The sequence below is a fragment of the Carcharodon carcharias genome, chromosome 13, assembly GCF_017639515.1.
Source record: "Carcharodon carcharias isolate sCarCar2 chromosome 13, sCarCar2.pri, whole genome shotgun sequence".
Taxonomy (NCBI): Eukaryota; Metazoa; Chordata; class Chondrichthyes; order Lamniformes; family Lamnidae; genus Carcharodon; species Carcharodon carcharias.
In genome coordinates this window covers 89,456,324-89,476,233 of record NC_054479.1, presented here as the reverse complement: position 1 = coordinate 89,476,233, position 19,910 = coordinate 89,456,324, and positions in this window count along the sequence as shown.

Here is a 19,910-nt window from a genome sequence, read left to right as displayed (position 1 = left end):
TGGGAATGACAATTCAGTTATTATAGACTAACAAGTCATCCATGAGGCTAAAGTGGCGATGCTGTTCAAAGTATTGCTTCAGAATAAAATTGCTAGGAAAGTACTCAGGCCATCCAGTAGTACGGTGCTGCTGTATCTGTGCAGATTCGACATCAGCTTCCTGGGCTGTTCGACTTTCTTCTAGCTTCTGGGTGGTCTCCGGAAGGGACTTAGCAGACAAGGAGACAAAGGACTCCACCTCCTCAGTGAAGTGTATATTGTTGTTCGCTGGTTTCTCCACAGGAATACAGGACATTAACTGTGGTTTGGTGTTAACACTGTATGCACTCTGTATTGGTGTCAAACCTCATGAGCTGTAATCAAAACATTTGAATGTGGGATGGCATCTTCGCCAATTCCTGGTGTTGAGTAGAATGACTTATGATCTATCTGGATTGTAAATTTGAGTCCCAGGATATATTCTGAAAACTTTTCACAAGCTCATGTGACTGCCAGGTCTTCCTTATCAATGACAGCATACCGCTGCTCTGTAACTGTCAGTCCCCTGGAAGCATAATATACCGGTCTGTGAGAGCTGTCTCGCTGAATTTGGAACAATACGGCCCAACGGCCAATGGACGATGCATCAGCTGTGACTATGGTGGGGAGGTCTGGGTGGTAAGGGGCTAGTGTTTCCAGAACATGAATACCTCCTTGATTGTGGCAAATGCCTTCTGCTGGTGTTTGCCCCAGTCCTGCTTCAGGAGCTGTCATAACGGCTCATTGACATGTGTAAGATTGGGCAGGAACTTCGCCAGCTGATTAACCATGCCCATAAAACGTTGGAGTTCTGTAAGGTTAAGGGGTGGTGCTAAATCCTTGATGGCCGTGGTTTCTGAGGATCTTCTCGGATGCCAAATGCGTGAATAATATGGGCTAAGAGGTTGATAGCGGGTTTAAGGAACTGGCCCATGGCCTGTAAATGTTAGAACACCCTTTGCCCCCTGGCATTGTGCTCCTCCGCGGTGAATCGATGAATGAGAATGTTGTCCATATGGCAGGTAAATCCATCCAGCTCTTCCAGAATGCCAGTCGTGGTACGTTGAAAGATCTTGGGCGCTAAGGCAATTACGGATAATAGGTGGTTAAAACAGTACCAGCCGAAGGTCATGATAAATATGGTTAACAATTTTGGCTCCTCGTCTAATGGGAGCTACCAGAAGCCATTATTGGCCCCAAGTTTAATGAAATCCAAGCTCCTTGCAAGCTTAGTAAAGCTAACATTGACAGATGCCATTGGATGGACTTCTCTCTCTGTGGTCTTGTTCAAATGCATGAGGTCCACACAAATACAAAGTGAGCCTTTAGGCCTGGATACAGGTACTATGCTGGAACACCAAGGAATGGGTCGGATTACCGGTGATAACACTCCCTGGTGTAAAATGGATTCAAGCTATTGCCTCACCTTTTTCAAGAGAGGATGGGGACTTTTTGTGGGGTAAATAAACATACTGGCCTGGCATCTGGCTTTAAGGTAATGTGGTAAGCCATGTGTAGCCTCCCCAGACCTGTAAACAATTTTGTAAATTCCTTTTTGAATTTATCTGCCTTTGTTCCGGTTATTCAGCTCCCCTTCCTTTGTGAAGAAGTTACAAACCTGAGAAGTCTCTCCTGCTCAGGAATGAGCACTCCTGATTTGGGATAACATAGAGAATTTCTGTAATTTCTCTTCTCCTATAACAAAATGTATTAGTCATCTGCCCTTGGACCTTCAGTGGAATGCCACCTGGACTGTGCACTCAAGTCATAGGTGGTCTTAGCTATGGTGCCATATCAGACACAATGGACAGTCCTGCATCCATGTCCAGCTTAAAATTGGTTTTGTGGCCAATGACTGTGATGTATGCAATCCAAAAGGCATCTTGGAGTTGGTAAATTCACCCAAGAAAGGCACTTTGTGTTCCTCTATAGCCTCCATTTCCTAGATACCACTTGACCTGATTGGTCTCCCTTTAAATTTTTGACCTGCAAATGGAAGTTTCCTGCTGCTGTAGCATACTGTTTAAAATGCCCCCTCTTGTGGCAGGAGCAGCACACTGCCTCAATAGCTGGGTAAGCTTTGCACCGATGAGGGTTATCCCCACCACAATGAAGACATGGCATAATGGCACCAATCACACCCTCTTCACACTGGCTCTGTGTTCTGGCAGGCTTGCTGATAGCCCCATGGTTCACAAATTGGATTAGGTCAGTGGTCTGCCCTAAGGAAGGCTCTGTCAAATAGGTGGAGATCCATTTATGGAATCAGGCAACAAAAGACAGTCTGTGAATCACAACTGTTTTATTGTGAAACTATAGTTCAGTACAACTACCAGTTTCCACTCTTCCCTTCTGGATCCTTTCCCTGTCCAAAAGCAAGGGCCCCCTTCCCCTTACTGGGGGAAAAACTTAGTTCTTCAGGCTTCAATGAGCATCACCTGCTGTCAATTCACTCTGAAGCTTGTTCTGCTTTACTCTTAAAGGGACCTGCTTTTCTAACATTGTCAGGCTCCACAGGTCCCTGGCTGAGCCCATTGAATTTTCCCCAGTCCGTTATAGTATTACGCTGTAGGCTAAGGCAGGAATCAAAGGCTATGATGACCTCTTTATATTGAACAGTTTCTTTATCAACACCCTGTCTTCTTAAAATGTCATTAGCACAGCTGCCAATTGCATAAAGGAGAACACGGACCTGAACTTTATCTGGTTTCTGAGCAAGTCGAGAGGCAGTCCAACATCGACTGAATCAACGATGCCAGTTTCTCCAGTGCACAGCTTGGCCAAGGCCCTCCATGAGGTCTCAGGCAGAGGTAAGATTTTCTCCATAGCTCTGTGTATTTCTAGTCAGCTGTCGTGGGACTCTGGTAGTAACTAGTTGTTCTGATTGCTGCTGCGGGCGTTTCTCGAATGTGCTCTGCTGGGCCAATGGCCTTCACTTTTTCCCCCTTTATTGGCATCAACTGACATCTAAGTGGTCAACTAAGTTGTTCGCAGATTGCTGCCATCATGTATTATTATCATGCCCAGGCTCTGGGCACCTTTGATAGAAGAGAGCTGTAAACCATGTATTTGCAAACTAGTGAAGATTTATTGATTATTTAAACTATTTACAGGGACAGACTTTAGCAGGACTTCATTAGAACCTTCTTCCGTCAATTTCCAGTTACATGTGATCTGACATCATCTGACATCACTAATGATGCATTCCAGCTATTAGCATAATAACTATTAACCCTCTTTATTGCAATTCAGGCCACCCAAGGTCCTGGGTCCATTGTCGTAAACGGATGCACGACCTCTTTGACCAGCCAGGGTAAGTGGCAATGTGGTATTGCATTAAAGGGCCACTCATGAGCATACCAAGCTAAGGGACTTTGCAAGTGGGAACAGAGGTCAGGCTGAGAAGTACATGCTCATCATTGGTACCACATGGTCAAAAAGGCCAGACCGTGTGACGGTTGTGCATGATAAGGCAGCTGGTACCAGTTCCATTGTGTGGCCAGTACATGGTATGGGTATGCACAGGGGAAAAGGAGTTAGGTGTCTCTTGGCAGACCAATAACTCTCCAGTTTGTTATAGAGGATAAGGACACATTCAATACCATGGAGAGGGTCAAAACAGGAAGAGGAATGACACATTGCTGTCATGATCCATGTTCTGAGGGATAGCCCTTTTCACCCAGGATCCAACCCTGCACTGGGGCAGGAGTCTCGAATAGCTGTGGCAGCTTTTTGAGGACCCTTATTCCTTAAGATGTGTGACTCATGAGATCTCCCTGGGAAGCGAGTACACACCTGCATAATTCTTTTCTGGTGGTCACAGACAACTTGAACATTAAGGGAATGTAACCCCTTCTGATTTACAAATGCAGTTGGCCATTCCCAGGGAGCCCTGATGGCAACATGTGCACAGTCGATTACACCCTGTACCTGTGAAAACCACGTAATAACCCCAAAGCCAACTGCTCTAGTGGCCTGGCTATCAGCATCGGTTCAGAACCTGATGGATTCATTGGCTCTTCTGAACAGGGCTTTGGCCAGCTCCTGAATGCACTATGTGTTTCAGCCTGGGAAATGTCACACAAGGTCCCCATGGAGGCCTGAGATGAGCCACTGCTGTAGAGGTTTAGGGTTGCAGTTAAGATTGCATCGACTGGCATGGGGTTCCATCCAAAGCCACAGGGCAAGTGTGCAGACAGGTCAGTAGCTGTCTCTGACATTGCCTGTCAGGCAGTTGGTGTGTGTTCCACTGGTGCGCCAATGTTCTTTATTGATAAAGATGGCCTTGGTTGGGTTCCTCCTGACCTCCTTCCCCCTTGGCTGGTGCCAGCTGAATGCCTTGTGGCCTATGTGTTTGTATGACACAGGCCCTCCTTTGGCAAATCCTCTCCTCTACTCCCCAAGTTTGAAAAAAGATGGGACCCATTGTGAATCCACAAAGTGAACTGTGCGAAGAAGGCAGGCAAAGATATTGTTATAATTATGAGGTTTATAATATTGTTATGTTTTAGAACTGTGTCTTTAATTTAGGTTGAAATGAAGTGAGACTGTGCTGAAGTCTGCCTGATGATAAGCTTGGATGAAGGAGCTGTTAAAAGTTAAGGGAAGGTCCAGATTGTTCATACAATGACAGCAACATTTGTATTTACAGTGGTTAGACCGTTGGTCTCCAAAATCCAAGGTGTTGAGAATGTTGGGTTGTGGACAGTTATGCTGTAAACCATTGGAGAGACCAAACGTAAACTGGGCGACCGCTTTGCAGAACACCTGCGGTCTGTCCGCAAGAATGACCCAAACCTCCCTGTCGCTTGCCATTTCAACACTCCACCCTGCTCTCTTGCCCACATGTCTGTCCTTGGCTTGCTGCATTGTTCCAGTGAAGCCCAACCCAAACTGGAGGAACAACACCTCATCTTCCGACTAGGGACTTTACAGCCTTCTGGACTGAATATTGAATTCAACAACTTTAGGTCGTAAGCTCCCTCCCCCATCCCCACCCCCTTTCTGTTTCCCCCTTCCCTTTTTTTTTCCAATTATAAAGATTTTCCTTTTCCCACCTATTTCCATTATATATATATAAAAAAAAACCCACTAGAGCTATACCTTGAGTGCCCTACCATCCATTCTTAATTAGCACATTCGTTTAGATAATATCACCAACTTTAATTTTAACACCAATGTGTTCTATTGTACTATTGTCGTTGACATCTTTTGATGATCTGCTTCTATCACTGCTTGTTTGTCCCTACAACAACACCCCTCAAAACACCCCCCTCCACCTCTTTGTCTCTCTATCTCTCCGCCCCCCACACACACACCTTAAACCAGCTTATATTTCAACTCTTTCTTGGACTCGAACGCAAGTTCTGTCGAAGGGTCATGAGGACTCGAAACGTCAACTCTTTTCTTCTCCGCCGATGCTGCCAGACCTGCTGAGTTTTTCCAGGTAATTCTGTTTTTGTTTTGGATTTCCAGCATCCGCAGTTTTTTTGTTTTTATGCTGTAAACTGTCCATTTTCTTGCAAAATAAAAGAGATTCTTGAGGATAGCTAATTCAACCTGGATACAAGGCCCATGTGATTCATGTTGCCAGGGACTTGGGCTTGAGAGGGAAAGGCTTCTATGATATCCTTGAAAACTCTCAGACACAGGTAGTCTGCCAGGATCTGCGAGAGAGGGAGGAGCTAGAGGCTAAAGCCTCTATGGTTCACTGCGCAAGCATACGGGTGGGAGTTCGCGCAGGATTGAAAAGACCAAATTCGTAAGGAGTTAAAATGAGGCTGTAAGATTTCCTGGCTTGCACTATAGAGAGAATCTCCAGGAAAATGCTCACCATGAAGGACAGACCTGGGGTGAAAATTTACCAAGTTGAGAAGGAAAAGAACGAAAGTAATCTCTTGGGAGCTAAGAATCACTTTGGACTGGTTCCGGGAGAACTAACTGTCTCCTTAAAGGATAGTGTAACATATATGTGCAATGTGGAATTTTTGATTGTTTTAGAAATAGAAGTAAAAAGTCCTGTTCAGTACTTTAAAATATAAGTTGCCTACAAAAATTTCATGTAGTCAATGATATTTTTATTCTGTTTGTTGCAGTACAAGTCTTAAAATGTGAAATCATGTTGTGACATCCTTTTCAGCTATTAACTGGAAGCACGAATTTCTTTTTAAAAGTGATTAGACTCCAAGGGGATCATAACAAACTGGGAGCTCTTGCAGGATTTCAAATCCACAGGCTGAGATGAGTACACTGGGTTGGGCCAGAGTTTAAATGAACAAGATTTCACAGTGATTCTGCTATATTTACTGAAAAGTTAAAATGGCTACACCTATATCTGAAGCTTTCCTCCGAAGAGAGGACTTGTCTTTGAGTGCCTTGCAACAATTAACAAAGCTTAATTTAAAAGTGGTGGAGAACATAGGAACGTATGAACTAGGAGCAGGAGTAGGCCATTTGGCCCCTTGAGGGTGCTCCGCCATTCAATAGGATCATGGCTAATTTGATTGTGGCCTCAACTCCGCATTACGCCTACCCCTGATAACATTTGACTCCCTTGTTAGTCAAGCATCTATTTCCCTCTGCCTTAAAAATATTCAATGACCCTACTTCCACTGCTCTCCATGGAAGAGAGTTCCAAAGATTCACGAGCCTTTGACAGAAGCAAATTCTTCACATCTCCGTCTTAAATGGGAGACCCCTTACTTTTAAACTGTGTCCCCTAGTTCTAATCTCTCCCACAAGGGGAAACATTCTTTCAGTATCCACCCCTCAGGATCTTATATGTTTCAGTAAGATCAGCTCTCATTCCTCTAAACTCTGATGGATACAGGCCCAGCCTGTCCAACCTTTCCTTAAGATAACCCATCCCCCAATCCCAGGTATCAATCAGAAATAGATTTAAAAGTAGGCACCAAGAAGTTGGAAATAGTTGAGGTGTTGGTTCAACACTTGAACCTTGAGGAGGAAGAAGGTAATCCAGATAAAATGTTGGCTAGAGTTCAGTTGCAAATGAAACAATTAGAATTAGAGAGAAAAACTTTAAGAAGAAGAAAGATAAATGAAAAAGCTTGAACTCAAAAGAGAGGAATATGGAAAAGAAAGAGAGAGGAAAATGCAAGAACTTGAACTTAAATTCCAAAGAGAAGAATTGGAAAGAGACGAAAGGATTAGGGAAAAAGAGAGTTTTAAAGAGAAAAAAGAAGTAAGAAAATTTGAATTGGTTAAAGAAAGATTTTAATTATTTGATCCATGGCAATACCTCAGCCAATCAAAGTCAACTTGCCAACCAATCAGCTCCCTTCTCTGCTGTAGTATAAATTTTTGTGATTGTTTGAAACTTGGCATTCTTGTGTGTGTCTTGATGAGTGGAAGACAAAGAGCTTTGGCAACATGGCTCTCAATTCAGCAAAATTTCTCCTTCTACTATTTTGATGACAGAGCTATCCTAGTATTAGTATGGTGTTTGTTCCCAATATCACACAGCATAATTTTAACCCTTAGAGCAACCTCTAGTCAAATACTGGTCAACAGACCCACTTAGATGATGTATAATAATTATCATATTAGTGATGAGACCAGCTTCTAATAGCCAGCACATTAAGAAAGAAAATCAAATAGCTCTTAGTAACGATCACACATTCACCAGCTTTACCCTTTTGATGGTGCTCAGGGAATGAGAGGACTGGAAACCTGTCTGTAAGATCCCTCTAATGGAACCACAGGGCAGAAACTCAGGTGACAACTGGAGGTAGTGTCACCCAGAGTTACCGTCAGCAGGAATATTGTGCCCTTATTGAAATGCTAGCTGTGTGGCACAGAGCCAGCTGGAGTGACGAGGGATGGGGGGGATGGATTCCAAGTGATAAGGGTCTCCTCCACTGTTCAATGGCACTCTCATAGAGACAGATACTTTCTTATATCCATTAAACTCTTAAGCTCAGAATAGGCTCTAAATGTTGCCCTTTTTCTTTCACATATATAAAAATGTGGACATTAGACAGAAAATGCTACAAAAACACAGCAGGTTCATCAACATAATAAAAGATAAAAGATCGGTGAAGGCTTCAGGTGTGGACCCTTTGTCTCCAATCGGTAAATCAATAAAGATTCATTTGTTGCGAGCCAGATTTTAATTCACGTAAAGCTGACCTGTAAAAGACAGCTGTTAGAATGATCTATGGCACAGCTGTGTTATCTCCCTGGTGACTGTCGTATAGGTGTCGGTTTATGAATGCCATAGCCCTATAACTTATGAATGCTGTAGCAGCTAGTGAGTTATGAAGGACTTTCCCATGAATGAAAGAGCACTAAGAAAGCAGATCACTTATTTGATATTCTTTTATTCTATGGCATTCAATTATTTTAGCAGGGTGATGGTCCCTGAAGGAAAATGACAGAATGCCTCCGTCTGCAAGCAGTAAGTAGGTGAGATTAACTCAATTATTATTTTGATTTTGAACAATGTTTCCTTTGCTCAAACAGTTAAAAAATGCATTCTGCTCACCTGCCTAAATGCAGGGAAATGATATCGGTAAGGGAGACATTGATTTTTACTTCAGAAATGTAACAGACAGTATAACTCATGGAAAGAGTAGATGTAAGCAAGAGAGCTACTTAGCCTTTCTCTGGGTGATATACAAATATAAGGTGTTGTTGTTGGGTTTGAACGTGGGTGTTTGTCACATGGAATTTTGTAAATAAACTCTTATCAGACTTGTAAAGGTTAGGCTTCAGTTCCAGCCTTCCCAGCCTGGCTATTTCAGGAGTAAAACAGGAGGAAGAGGCGGAACAGGAAGCGGAGTAGGAAGGCTGTAGTAATTATGGTTTTATTTAGTGTGTAATGTACCTTTAAGAATAATACTTGTTAAGGAAGATCACATGATCTGTAGTAACCAATAGAAGGGTAACGAGGGCTACCTCAGCAGGCAGTGTCGAGAGGGAGTTGGAGTTAGCAGCAACTACATGTGTGCTTTCAAGTGTATTATAAATAAACTTAATGTTTTCACCCAAGTAATGTCTGCAGATCAACCCTATCATTAATAGTACAACTCGGCCATCCCACAACAAAGGCAATATCCAGGATCCTGTCGCTCTTGATGAGCTCTCCATGAGTGGATACCGAGACTCCAGTTCCCCTGAGATGCCATCCCCACATCACACTTGCTCCAAAATTCAACACTGCTTTCCATCTGCTTTGGGGAAACGGTGGCGTAATGGGGACGTCACTGGACTAGTAATCCAGAGGCACAGATTAATGCTCTGTGAATATGGGTTCAAATTCCAGCACTGCAGATGGTGAAATTTAAATTCAATTAGCAAACCTGGAATAGTCTCAATAATAGTGACCATGACAGCTATCATCATTTGTTGTAAAAACCCATCTTGTTTACTAATGTCCATTAGGGAAGGAAATCTAGTCTGGTCTATGTGACTCCAGACCCACAGTAATGTGGCTGATGCTTAACTGCCCTTTGAAATGACCTACTAAACCACTCATTTTAAGGGCAATTAGGGATCAGCAACAAATGCTGGCCTTGCCAGAGACGGTCACATATTATTAAAGAATAAAACAAAACTAAAGAGCCCTCTAGGCCAAAATCCCAATAAAAAAACATTCCATAACAACTTTATACAACAACAGTTGTAATAATATGTACAAAACTGAAATATGCACCATTCTGCATTCCCTTAGTGCCTTTTCCTGACCTAGGGCTCCTACACAGTGTTACCCCAGTGACTGCAGCATGGCTGGTAGAAGGCTGATGCCTTTCACAGTGGGGAGACTGCAGTTGACTTTGCAAAACAGCCTCAAACATCTTTGGGTATTGAGGGCTGCAGCACCTCAGCATGGGTGGCAGTAGTCTGTGCTGGCTGGCTTGAGGGTCAACCAGCAAGGGCACCAGTAGAGTAGCAGTGTGGAAACATGTATGCTGTCATCCTGAGAGAGGGAAGAGGTTTGTGCTCCATGGAGGCACTACCACTCCCCTGGGGCAGTGCCTCAGCAATCCTAGTAACTGTTGGAGCACAGATTGCTGGACTGCTGGAAGACCCTTCATGTCCTTTAAGTATTGGTATCCACAGCCAGGATGACAGCAGTCTGAGCCTGCATAGAACCAAGCTAGGTTTGTGTGGTAGCAACCAAGGATCTCATGATCTCAGTCTGTGCTTCCACTGCAGCACTCTATCAATGAGTGGCTTCTGCCTTCATTGCCAATGGAAACTGACTCATTAGTCACTTGACACTACACCATATCTGGGTCCGCAAGTGCTGTAATGAAGTTGACCACTACTTCCACGCTGGAAAGAATGGGCTCCCAGCTGTGCATGAAGCCTTGTGCCAAATTGGAGTTGAATTCCTCCATGCTCCTTGAGAGTATCAACAGGATCTCCAGCAGGCCTGCCAATGCAACAACGATCTTGGCATGCATGGCCATCAGCATTGTCCTGTCTGCCACCCCACCAAAATCCTCATTTGATCCCTCTGTGGCAGCACTTGACTGTGACCTCTGATGAACTCGCATGTGAGCCTGGCCTTTTTATTTCTATTCGTTCATGGAATGTGGGTGTTGCTGGCTAGGCCAGCATTTTAGTGCTCATCTCTAATTGCCCTTGAGAAGGTGGTGGTGAGCTGCCTTCTTGAACTGCTGCAGATCATGGCATGAATGTTACTTGCCACTTGTCAGCTGAAGTCTGGATATTGTCCAGGTCTTGCTGCATTTGGACATGGACTGCTTCAGTATCTGAGGAGTCGCGAATGCTGTTGAACATTGTGCAATCATCAGTGAACATCCCCACTTCTGACCTTATGATGTAAGGAAGGTCATTGATGAAGCAGCTGAAGATGTTGGGCCAGGGACACTACCCTGAGGAACTCCTGCAGTGATGCCCTGGAACTGAGATGATTGACCTCCAACAACCACAACTATCTTCCTCTGCACTAGGTATGACTCCAACTAGTGGAGAGGTTTCCCCCGATTCCCATAGACTCCAGCTTTGCTAGGGCTCCGTGATGTCACACTTGGTCAAATGCTGCCTTTATGCCAAGGGCAGTCATTCACACCCCGAGTTCAACTCTTTTGTCCATGTTTGAACCAAGGCTGTAATGAGGTCAGAAGCTGAATGACCCCAGCCAAACCCAAAATAAGCAGGTTATTGCTAAGCAAGTGCCAATTGATAACACTGTTGATGACCTCTTTCATCACTTTCCTGATGATTGAGAGTAGATTGATAGGGCTGTAATTGGCTGGGTTGGATTGGTCCTGCTTTTTGTGGATGGGACATTCCCTGGCAACTTTCCACATTTCCAGGTAGATGCAAGTGTTATAGCTGTACTGGAACAGCTTGACTAGGTGCGCGGCAAGTTCTGGAGCACAAGTTTCCAGAGCTATTGCAGGAATATGGCAGTATCTGCGTCACCTTTGTAGTATCCATTTCTTAATATCAATGGAGTGAATCAAATTGGCCGATTCTGTGATTCTTGAGACCTTCAGAGGAGGCCAAGATGGATCATCTGAGCAGCTCTTGATGGTGGACATTGAAGTTCCCCACCCAGAGTACATTCTGTGCCCTTGGTACCCTCAGTGCTTCCTCCAAGCAGTGTTCAACATGGAGGAGTACTGATTCATCAGCTGAGTGGGAAGGTACATGGTAATCAGAAGGTCATTTTCTTTCCCATGTTTTAACTGATGCCATGAGGCTTCATGGGGTCCACAGCCAATGTTTGAGGACTCTGAGGTCAACTCCCTCCCAACTGTATACCATTGTACCGCCACCCCTGCTGGGTCTGTTCTGCCAGTGGGACAGAATACAGGGATGGTGATAGTGGTGACTGGGACATTATCTGTAAGGTGTGACTCCATGAGTATGACTATGTCAAGCTGTTGCTTGACTAGTCTGAGACAGCTCTCCCAATTTTAGCACTAGATCCCAGATGTTAGTAAAGAGGATTTTTTTAGGGTCGACTTTGCCGTTGTCATTTCCGGTGCCTAGGTTGATGCCAGGTAGTCCATTCAGTTTCATTCTTTATAGACTTTCTGGCGGTTGTGATAGAACTGAACAACTTGCTAGAGCATTTCAGAGGGAGGTTAAGAGTCAACCACATTACCGTGACCTGGAGTCACATGGCAGATAAAGGGTATTAGTAAACAAATGGGTTTTTACAACAATGGTTTCATGGTCATCATTAGACTTTTAATTCCAGATTTTTTTTATTTCAAATTTCACCATCTGCCGTGGTGGGATTCGAACCCTGGCCTGCAGAGCATTACCCTGGGTATCTGGATTACTGGTCCAGTGACAATATCATTATGCTGCCACCACCTCCCTCCCTTACCTCCAACATCCTTGTGCCCAGATGGCTCACCAATTGTGGATCCCGACTCCACATTACACTCTAAAGTTCGTGCAGTGCCAGTAGCTGAGCTGGTGGCTGCGAGTGTCAGATGAAATGATGGTGCTTCTTTATCAGCTTTCTCGTGTAACCCTTGGCCTTCATGATGAGTCAGCAGTGGCTGACCAGGGATAGTTCCTGGGTATCTGAAAGCAGAAATTTCAGAAGGAGGTGTTTGGAATGAGGGAAGGGAATGGGGTGGAAAGCAAGAGGTCCATGGTCACATGCTGCTAGCCCTTCATGCCAGATGGCAGGATGAGGGTGAGGTGGAATTTGCGGAAAGGAATAAGGCAGGAACATACAATCATCCAGAGTGTTCTTGGATGTGATATCCTTAGTCATAGCCATCTCATGATGTGGAGTGCCTTCTCCTCTAGAGGATTCAGGAGATACTTACGTTCCTGGCCCGTTGGTTCTCTGCTTCTCCCCATGGTTATGGGCCACCCTGTCCTGGAAGAGGGAGGGAAGAATGTCAGTGAGTAAACTGCACTGTGCTGGGGATATGCCTGCCACAGCTGAATAGCTGGGGGGGGCATCCTGGCTCCCCACAAAAAGATAACATCTCTTCTCCTTTCCACCTCCTCGCGGCTCTACGGGCCCTTTGTCTTCCCTGCTGCTCCATTTTCTGTACTTTCCCTTGTAGCCAAGACTTCCTCAGAGAGCTGCAGCAGCTACTTTTAATTTATTCTTTCGCAGGATGTGGCTGTCACTGCCTAGGACAGCATTTATTGCTCTTGAGAAGATGGTGAAGAGCCACCTTCCTGAACCGCTGCAGTCCATTGCAGAGTAGGTATACTCACAGTGTTGTCAGGGAGGGAGTTCCTGTTGCATGTTTGCAGCTTGTCTTTAAAAGGTGCAGACCCGCTCTGTGCTATGCTGGTCTTGCAAACTGCTGGATTCCCTGTTGAGTGTGCAGTTAATCAGCAAAGTGTTCTGTGCTGGGCTGCACTCTGAAATCAGTTAGACTAGCAAGCAGTACAAAGTTTACCTACTACTTGCCTCATTGGAACAGGGTTGGGTTAATCACACATCACAATCCCTGCACTCAGAAACTGACCTTAAGGAATTTTCCCTCCTTACCTTCCGACCAGTAGGTTCAGTCCCAACCTGCCAAGCATAGAATCAGAAAGAGGCCATTAGGCCCAGAGTGTCTATGCTGGCTTTTTAAAAGAGCTATCTGTTTCTCCGCTCTTTCTTCATAGTCCTGGAGATTTTTCCTTTTCAAATACTGTCTATATCCAATTCACTTTTGAAAATTACCATGTAATCTGCTTTCACTACCCTTTGAGGCAGTGCATTCCGAATCTTAACAATACGTTGTGTAAAAAAAAAAACAAATTCTTCTCACCTCCACAACATGTTTCCCCCCCCACCACCACCACCAGTCCTTCTTCCAAAAATGTTAAATCTATGTCCTCTGGTTGTGAACCTTCAGCATGAATACACACTTTGCAGAATATTTCAAACATTCATCTCTACTGCCGCTAAATATCAGAAGGAACAGCCCAACATCATTATCTCGCTAGATTTTTCCAAATTGCAGGTCATCATTGATACAAGCCGAGTGGCCATCTGGGTATCATGCTCCTGTTCTGCCTCTTCCACCACCACTTGCTGCTACTCATTTGGGCACTGTGACTCACCCAATGGTACCACCTCCACCTCACAATCTGTATCCTGTGGGATATGTATAACTATGTGAAATACTTACAAATGTGAGACACAGGGTGCTGTCTGCTGGCGTCTTGTTCTGGAGCACTAGCAGTTCTGGCAAACTGATCTTGCCTAAAACAATTGAAAAGGAACAAAAGGAAAGGAAACAGGCAGTTATGTGGTGCCGTGTCACATCCTCAAGGCGCCCTAAAGCACTTCACTTTCAATGAATTATTTCAAAGTAGAAGCCTTTATTGTTGTGTAGCTGACTGCACCCAGCAAGATTCAATAAGCAGCAGATGAGACACCAGTGACGCTCATATTCCTAGAATAATTTTTTAAAAAATGCAACCAGTTATTTTTACAGGGCCTGTTCACTTTAATTCCACCCTGTGCTGACAATATATTTGTATTTGTCTCCACACCAGTTTGTTAGCCCCAATCTGAGGGCTTAATCCATGCTCAGAGAATTGAATTGAGTTGATCGGTTGTACCCAAAACTTATCCATTTTGGTTTATGGGATGCTGTAAGAATTACTCCATGAAGAACTTTCTGGTTACAATCGCTTATTAAAGTGTGCTAAGCAGTTCTTCATGGATGTCAACAGTGATCTAGTGCCTGATCAAATAAATTAAGTAAATAACGCATTACATTAAGATGTTGCTCCATACAAATCCTTTTGATCCCATTTTATATATACTGACCAATCCTTTGACAGAAATGCCATTTGTCCATAAAGATAAAGAATTGCATTTACACAGCAACTTTCATGATCTCAGCATGTCCCAAAGTGCTTTGAAGTCAATGAAATACTTTTGAAGTATAGCCACTGCTGTAATGTAGGAATTTGCACACTGCATGATCCCACCAAATGCAACAGATGGTCTGTTTCTAGTGATGTTGGTTGAGGAATAAATATCGATCCAAACATCAAGGAGAACTCTCCTGTTCTTCTTTGAAATGAACTTCTGACCTCATATTCACACCATCACTAAGATCGCCTATTTCCACCTCCATAACATCACTCAACTTCGCCGCTGTCTCACCTCACCCATGCCTTTCTTACCTCCAGACACGACTATTCCAATGCGCTCCTGGCTGGTTTCCCACACTCTATTCTCTGCAAACTTGAGGTCATCCAAAGCCCAGCTGCTTGTGTTTTAATTTGTAACAACTCCCATTCCCCTATCACCCTGTGCCCACTGACCTACATTGGTTCCTGTTCAAGCAATGTCTTGATTTCAAAATTCTCATTCTTGTTTTCAAATTCCTCCCTATCTCTGGAATGTCCTCCAACGCAAGCCCTCCAACCCAACCCAAACTCTCCAAGATATCTGCAGTCCTCTAATTCTAGCCTTTTTTGCATTGCCAATTATAATTGCACCACCATTGGTGGCCGTGCTTTTAGTTGCCTAGGAATCTCTGGACTTCCCTCCCTACACCAATTCACCTCTCTGCCTCAATTTCCTGCTTTAAGATGCTCCTTAAAACCCACCTCTTTGACTAAGATTTTGGTTATCTGACCTAATATCTCCTCATATGGTGCTGTGTTATAGTTTGTTTTCGAATGCTCCTTTGAAGCACATTGGGATGTTTCATTAATTTAAAATGCTGTATAAATACAAGTTGTTGCTGGAATAATGCCATGGCATCTTTAATGTCCACCCAAAAGGGCCCTGATTTAATTAAAGACTGCAGCTCAGACAGCGTAGAAGCCTCTCAGCATCATACTGGATTTGGTGGTCAAGTCTCTGGTTTTGAATCCACAACCTCCATCTCAGAGGTAAGAGTGCTATGTGGTGACTGACAAGACATGCAGATGAGACAAGGACAAGAGCATAGACAGGATTTACTGGCCCCGGTGTGACAGGCTGGAAGGCTGGAGTTTTGGCAGGATGGGGGGAAGCGTGGAGGGTGGTGGGGGGGGTGTGGACGGGAGTGGGGGTGTGGCGGTGGTGCAATGGGGGCCAGTAAAATGCTGGGGAACCATGTCAGGATGACTCCCAGACATAGGCACGCTACTGGGGAGCTTTTCAGACAGGGGAACAGCAGCAGCTCAGTGCCCACTGACCGGAGGCGGTAAGCCAATTTGAATAGTTAAAAGCCCAGTTATGGGTCATTTTCCTGGATCACTTGCATTTTGCCAGTGGCAGGGCTGCCCTCACCTTTCAGTCCTGTGGGGAGGCTGCCAGCTGCATGGAGGTGGCCTCTCGTAGCTCCAAAGATGCATCTGGAGGGGTCTCCCTTCTGATCAGTGGTGTCTACTGCTCTCGGCCACCTCTGATGAGATTTAGAATGGTGCTATGAGTGTTTAAAGGGAAGTACAGACAGTGGATTAAAACCAACGTGATATGTAACTTTTGTATGTGGAAGCATTACAGAGCAGGAGGCATTTCCTTTATTGATTGGGTGGTAGGTAGCTGGAACAGATTGGCAACATGGGTGGCAGAAGAAGAAACCTTAATGGGTAGGTTTCAGGATGTCTAGGCATCTTCTTATCACACCACCACCACCACCATCATCCCCCTGTCCTCCGCCAAAACCACAGTCTTCCAGTCGGTTACGCTGGAGCGAGTAAATCCCAAATGTGCATTTGTCCTTACTTCTCTCATCTGCATGTCTTGGGAATCACGGTTATAAGAAATAGAGACAGATAAGATAGATAGACAGGAGGTCCAGTTGTCAAACCCAAGGTTATATGGTTGAGGAAGTGGAGATGCTGCTCTATGGACTGAATATAAGAAGCACTGGCCTGTGTGTTATTCCATGGCATCTACCCTGCAGCAATGCAGCATGTCTGAGAGGAGGGGCAGTCAGATTCAACTACAATAAAAGGATCTTGAAGCAAATGCGTGATAAGATAATAGACTTGAAGGGAGCTCACAAGTTAAGATGGCCCAACGCTACTATGGCTTCGGTGTGCATGATATTAATTGTTGCCTGTCAATAAGCTATATGTCTACTACTACACTTGCAAAGTACCACAACAACATTATAATCCTGATTGCTACTATACATAGTTTGATGTTATGGGGAATAGCATAACTAGAGGTCCTCAATATAGTCACCAAGAAATGCAAAAAGGAATTCAGAAGAAACTTCCTTACCAAAAGAGTGATGAGAATGTGGAACTCACTACAACAGGGAATTGCATTTTTAAAAATAAATTATTTCATAGGATGTTGGCAAGGCCAGCATTTGCTGCCTATCCCTAATTGTCTTTGAACTGAATGGGTTGCTGGACCATTTCAGAGTCAGCCACATTGCTGTGGGTCTGGAGTCACATGTAGGCTAGACCAGGTAAGGATGGCGGATTTCCTTCCCTGAAGGACATTAGTGAATCAGATGGGGTTTTCATTGACAATTGATGGAAATTTCACAGTTGCAGTTATAGAGCTTTCAATTCCAGATTTTATTAATTCAATTTAAATTCCATCAGCTGCTATGGTAGAATTTGAACCCATGTCCCCAGAGCATTAGCCTGGATCTCTGGATTACTAGTATATTGATGTTACCACTACCCCACCATCTTCCTCTTAAGTGGAAGCTAGATAAGTATAAGACAGAGAAAGGAAGAGTGAATTACAAAGATAGATTTAGATGATGAAGGACGGGAGAAGCCTTGAGTGAAGCATAAACACCAGCATGGACTGGTTAGGCTGAATGGCCTGTTTCTGTGCCTTATATCCTGTCTACTCATATGTAATGCAACATGGCATACCTTCTAGTCACTCTTCAGCAGAAAAGCTTATCAAGTATATTCAGCAACCACTTTCATCACTTCTCCCAGAGAAAAGAAACAGCAGCTTAATAGGGAAATAGTGGCATTTACCAAGTCCAAGGGATGGCACCCACGTGATATTCTGAGTCCTCAGATCAATTCCATGGCCTATATATGCTGAAAGGGTTTCCAGTCCATCAGTGTGATTCTGAATATAGGATCATGCAGGTCAATCCCCAGTTACCAGGCAGTAGTATGTGCATAGTGAACATAAGCTCTATGCATAGGCTTCAATGTATTCAACCCAGCCATATGTTCATCCTTTTGAAGTGCTTCAAAAGGCTTTAATGTGTTCAGCTCTAGAGGCTTTGTTGACAGAGCTTTGTTTTGTAATCCCATTATGAATGCTTGGCTGAGCTCCAAGCCCCTGAATTCAGCTCAGCAGGGATTGTTACAGCTGCCAAGGAGATTGTGAGCTTTGTTTTGATTGACAATTTTATGAGCAGTTGATATGACTAACTTTTTTCAAGTGAGTTTGAGTGGGAGTGCATTTGATTGACAGTTTTATAAGGTTGAAAGAAGACTACCATTTCTGAAGAGGTTTTTGAATGGCTGTTCATTTTGACAGATTCATGAGCATCTCAAGACTTCCAAATATTATTAAAGGGTTTATGAGTTCTGTCCTCATTGGATACTTGGTTTGGGCCTATGGAGGGGCCATGGGGTTTAAGGGGAATAGGGTTATGGAGGGGGCAGGGGGATATGGGGGCATGGGGAATATGAGAGACATTGGGATGGAGGAGGCATGGAGAATATAAGGGGGGCACAGGGGATATGAGCTGGCATGGAATGATATAAGGGGTTTGAGGAATATGAAGGGGCATGGGCTATGAAGGGGAAGTGGGAGATATGAGGAGGTATGGAGGGGGCATGGAGGTTGAGGGGGTGAGGGAATGAGGCTGCACATGCAAAACTGAGCTGATGTCCCAATGAACAGAGGCGGGCCTCCTAATCTGCCTGCCATGGAATTAATTTGTCTCTGTTCCCACTTCGGGCCTACTTCCAGAGGTGGCAGCCTCAACCCTAGCCTGCCTCGTCTCTCCATCATGAAAATAGCATGAGCGGGAGGTGAGATTGCAACTCGCGAATTCCGCCTCAAGGATGAAGATCCATGCCCATGCCTTGAAGATTTCAGTTGATCAGTATCCACAGCCTTTTGTGGGAGAGAATTTCAGATTTCCATTACTGTTTGTGGAAAGAAAGTACTCCCTGGTTTCCTTAACTGCCTGCCTCTAATTTTAAGACATAGCGTCTTTTTCTGGATTGAACCTACTGTAGGCATAGCAACACACTCACTTGCATTCCTTGTGCATGTGCAATGAATCTCTCATATACTCTACACTAACAGGATACACGGAGAACAGAATGGCACACTGCACAAATGAGCTTTTGGCACATCAAAGTTTTCCTGACTCACATGGCTACCACCAGTGGAACCAATCTTGCTGAATGAGATTCCTACTCAGTAAGAGTTCATAAAACAAACAGTGGCATTATATGAAAAAAGGAACAAAACAGAAGTGCACTTATATGTTCACTATCTTGGCACACCCCAAAGGCTTTATCGCCAATTAAGTTAAAGTAAAATACTCCGAATGCTGGAGGTTCTGAAATAAAAACAGAAAGTGCTGGAAAAATTCAGCAGGCCTGGCAGAATCTGTGAAGAGAGAAATGTTGTAACGTTTTCTGGTGTCACACAAAGAGGTCTGGAAGTTTGTGTGGTTGAACATAAACTGTTTATTGGTAAGACAAAACCAAATATATCTCCAAGATACAGCCCTGACTAAGTGCAGTCCTCATGCTGGCTTCTACCAGATGACTACTATACTCAGTCTACTATCATGTGACTCTCTACATCATAATGTGGGTGGTACTGTTCTCCAGTGCCACATTAACCATTGCTCTGCCGAACACCCTTATACTACAAGAAACAAAGTTAGTGTTTTGAGTCCAATATGACTCTTCTTTTCAGAAGTTCCAAAGACTTGAATTGTTAAGTCTGTTTCTCTCCATAGATATTGCCAGATCTGCTGAGATTTTCCAGCACTATCTGGTTATATTATAGCCAA